Source organism: Orycteropus afer, unplaced genomic scaffold (genome assembly GCF_000298275.1).
Source record: "Orycteropus afer afer isolate SDZICR_OR568_19922 unplaced genomic scaffold, OryAfe1.0 scaffold00243, whole genome shotgun sequence".
NCBI lineage: Eukaryota > Metazoa > Chordata > Mammalia > Tubulidentata > Orycteropodidae > Orycteropus > Orycteropus afer.
Window position 1 is genome coordinate 3,135,554 of NW_006921830.1, and position 4,785 is coordinate 3,140,338.

Consider the following 4,785-nt stretch of genomic DNA (forward strand, 5'->3'; position numbering starts at 1 on the left):
GCTCAGTAAGTGAAATTGCAGGAGGTGTGGGTGTAGTTGTATCTTGTGGGAACTGTTGCTGTCTCCCACTCAGTTAGACAAAATTATAATTAAATAATGATCAAAAAACTAAAAGCACATGAACAAAATACACAGCATGTAATCACACAGGAACAGTAACAATAAAAAGAAAAAAGGGAAAAAAAAGAAGAAAAAATTAAAAAACCTGCAATATCTGGGGATAGGGCACTAAGAGAAAAAAGGTAGAGAAGGAGAATAATGAAAAAAAAATGGGAAAAATGCAAAAAATAAAATGATAAATGGGGTTAACTATGAGAAAAAAGGGGGAAAAATTAAATTAAAAATTTTTTTTTTTTTTCCAACCAGGAACAGGGAAAAGAAAAGAAAAGCTGATACCTAAGACCTGGGAGGGAAAAACTAAAGAATAATAGTAAAAAGGAAAAAAATTATTAATAATAATAATAGTTTTAAAACAGACAAATATAAGCAAACTAAACACCAGAAAAAAGAAAGCAAAAAATAAAAATAAAAAAAGAGGAAAAAATAAATAAAAGAGATCAGTGGAGGACAGGGCAGGGCACTCAGGCTCTATCTGAGCACACAGAATGTGATGGAGTTCCTGTGGGCCCAGAAGGTTGGTGGGAGTTGGGGATGGCCACACCTCTGTTCACCAAGCAGGTGTAGGGAATAAGAGTGACAAGAGGAACGTCGTATCCTTTCAGTCTTGCAGATCCGGAGTGTCCTTTGGGTTGCTGGCAAGCAGAACCTGTTCTTAAGCCCCTGAAATCTGGGAGAGCCCTGTCTCTTTAAATATCCAAAATGGTCAAGCCGCTTGTGAACATTCAAAATGACGGCACCCTCTGGACAGGCAAAAGTCCACAGCTCAGTCCACCTTTCTCTTTGCCTTCTCCGTTTACTCTCCAGCCACCAGAGCAGTCCTCCGTGCCATCTCTGGATAGCAGAGCTGGTTCTTAGGTTAATTCTTAGGTCCTACCAGCACTTGGGAATCTCCAAGCTGTCTGTGCCATGACGTCAGGATCACTCAGGATTGCTGCTAGACCACAGCTCCGTATGTCTCCTTTTTTGGTATTTGCATGCAAATTCTTTTGCTAGTTGGGGTCTAGTCCACTTCTATATCCTTCCCTTCAAGGCTCAGGGGTCCAGGATTATCTTCTGTGTCTGTGTTAATTGGTTTTCCTTTTCTTTGTTGAAGAGGATCTGTGTAGTCTTTCTGCCTAGTCTGCCATCTTACCGGAACTGGACCAAATTTTTGTTATTTTGTTTTGCTCTCGGAATCAACTGTTTTTGTTTTTTTTTTTTTGTCAGAGATGGAGAGTTGCATGCAGGAAGTTTATTGGGAAGTGCTTTGGTAACTACACCTGTGAGGGAGTGAAGAACTATGTTTGAGAAGAGGGAGACATTCAACAACAGTACAGTTGTAATAAAGACTTAGCAGATCTCATAGGGAGTCCCGGCACTGGGATGATTATTCATAGTTGTCCCAGATTTTGTGGTGAGTGATAGGCTTTTGCACTTCTGAATGAATGAGTCATCATTGCATGTGGGTTGCCATTGAGGGGAGGGTAAGGCAGTTGTCTTTGTGGAAAATTCCTGGGTTGTCAGGGTTCAGAAGTTGTGTCATCAGCAGACAAATGATCCCAGAAGTTGGGAGAGTGAGTTCCTTGAACATGAATGCCACTTTTGAGTTGTAAATATCAACATCTGATACAGGCAGTAATAGTGAAAATGAATAGAATGGGGTGGATTTGAAAACTATTTAGGAAGTAGAAACAATAGGATTTGAACACTAAGTGTCAGGCATTAGAAAGAAGGGAGAGTATGGGTTGGCATTAGGTTTCTAACTTTGGTGATCAGTAGAAGGGTGATTCCATTCATGAAGGGCTAGTGGACTTTGGGAAGAAAGATAATAGTTAAATTTTTGACATTCAAGATTGAGTCACCTCACATATGAAACATTTAGTGGAGATGTCTAGAAGATATTTAGCCTATGGTGAAAGATTGTAACTGAGCAATTATCTTTATCATTGTAGACAATACAGTTTGCAAAGAGTAGTAATTAATGTGTGTGCGTGTGTGTAAATAAACAAAAAACACCCAAATGAAAATGATAGAAGATGAATTATTCAGAACTTGCTATAGTCAGGGAGTCACCCAGGACCACTTGCATTTTGACAGAAACTCAAAGGCAGGCAGAGAAGGGGAAAGATTTACATATGCTCTAATTGAAGGTTGGTGGCATGGAGAAACTGTAGGTGCATTAACTAGTAGCGGCATCCTATGAGATTGATTATTGTTGTTAGCTGCTATTGAGTTGATTTTGACTCATAGTGATTCCACGTGAAAGAGTTGAACTTTCCTGTAGGGTTTTCTAGGCTGTAATCTTTATGGGAACAAATTGCCAGTTCTTTCTCCTATGGGCTACAAAGGAAGTATAATTAAATACACATAAAAGACCTTTCTTTCTTGATATTCAGATTCATATATAAATATATATGTATATATATATATGTGAATATATATATATATATATATATATATATATATATATATATATATATTGCAAGCATCTTTTTTGATAAGATGCCTCAAAGCTTCTCAAACTCATCATCATTCCCAAACTGCTACTTCTTTATTTTTTCCATTTATTCTATTAGATGGCATCAATCCCTAGTCAATCCCCAGAACCAGAAGTCATAAGAATCATAACTCTGCCCTCTCTCTTCCTCTCACACTTACTCATCGAGTCCTGTTGATCCTACTCTGTGTATCTCTCTTGAACCTGTATCTGTTCTTCAGTGTAGACTCTTATCATTTCTTACTGAAATTACTTCAAATGATCTCTGGGTTTCCAATTTGTTTCTTCCAATTTATTCTCCATACTGCTGCTAGTGATCTTTGAAACTCATGTTATCATGCTATTTCCCTGCTTAAAATTCTTTGATGGGTTCCCATTACCTAAACAAAGCATCTATACTCCTGTCATTACATGCACAACTCTTTATCATCTCACTGCTGACTGCCTTTCCTGATAATCTGGTCTTCCACTCAGCCTCAGTAACACTCTACACATTTGAATTTGAATGTGAAGACTGGCAACAAGTTTGTACTGAGGTGTTAGTGAGCTCTGCTAGGAGTCTTAAAAGATAATTAATTGTCTTTATTTTTCTGTGAGAAAATTTGCCCTTGAAACAAAACATGAAAAGTGCATACATTTATGTCGTACCCTCAATAAACTGAAATAATCAGAATTGTATTCTAGGAGCAGGATATGAAAAGCACAATGATTGCAAACCTACAAAACTCTTGGAATTTAATTTTGTGAACTTGATTCTATAGATAAGAAAGCAGAAGCCTTTCAAATAGGTTTTTTTTTAAACTTTTTATTGTGATTTTAGTTAAAGTTTACAGAGCAAATTGGTTTCTCATTAAACAGTTAATACATGTTTTGTTTTGTGACACTGATTTCAATCCCTACAATGTAATGACACTCTTCCTCCTTCTTCCCTGTGTTTACTGTTTCTATTTGTCCTTCTCTCCTATCCCTTCCTGCCTTTTGAGCTTTATCCCTGAACAAATGCTGCCCTTTTTATCTCTTGTGGTTGATTGTTCCAAGGAGTGTGTACCTCCTTGTTGTTATTGTTCACCTCATAGCCCTGTCTATTTTCTGCCTGAAAATTGATCTCCAGTAGTGAGTTTAGTTCCAGGCTTGAAGAATGACTAAGGGTCATAGTCTCAAGGTTCCACCAGTCTCTGTAAGGCTGGTAAGCCTAGTCTTTTTCATTTTGAGCTTTGTTCTACAGTTTTCTCCCACATTATCTAGGATCTCCTATTGTGATCCCTTTCAGAGTAGTTGGCAGTGGTAGCCAAGCACCACCTAGTTCTTCTGGTCTCAGGGATTTGGCAGCCAAGGTTCACGTGGTCCACTAGTCCCTTGTACTAATTGTTCTCATGCACCTTTTATTTTCTTCACTCATCTTTCCTCCAGACAAGGACAGACCAATAGTTGTACCTTAAATGGCCACTTAAAACCCCAGCTACTACTCACCAAATAGGAAGTAGAACATTGCCTTTGTGGGCTGAGTTATGCCAATTTACCTTAATGTCCCCCATAACTATGCTCCTGAGCCTGCAGGCTCAGTGAGTCATTCCCTCAACATGTGATTATGGCTAAGAAGTTTTCATAACTGCCCCTTGTTAGCTCTATTTAATACATGGACATCTTTGTAGTGCATACAAATGTGTATATAGAAATATCATCTGCCAAACCTGTATGTGGTCTTGAGTATAGTCCAGTTCAAAAACAGTTGCAGCAGTATATTGACAGAGAACTTCCAGAAATGCAAGCTGGATTCAGAAAAGGATGTGGAACAAGGAATATCATTGCTGATGTCAGATGGATCTTGGCTCAAAGCAAAGAATACCAGAAAGATGTTTACTTGTGTTTTATTGACTATTCAAAAAACATTTGATTGTGTGGATCATAACAGATTGTGGATAGCATTGAGAAGAATGGGAATTCCAGAACATTTAATTGTATTACTGAGGAACCTGTACATAGACCAGGAGACTGTCATTAGAACAGAACAAGGGGATACTGCATGGTTTAAAATCAAGAAGGGAGTATGTCAGGGTTGTAACCCTTCACCATACTTATTCAATCTATATGCTGAGCAAATACTCTGAGAAGCCAGACTACATGAAGAAGAACATGGCATCAAGATTGGAGGAAGAATCATTAACAACCTGTGATATGCTGATGACACA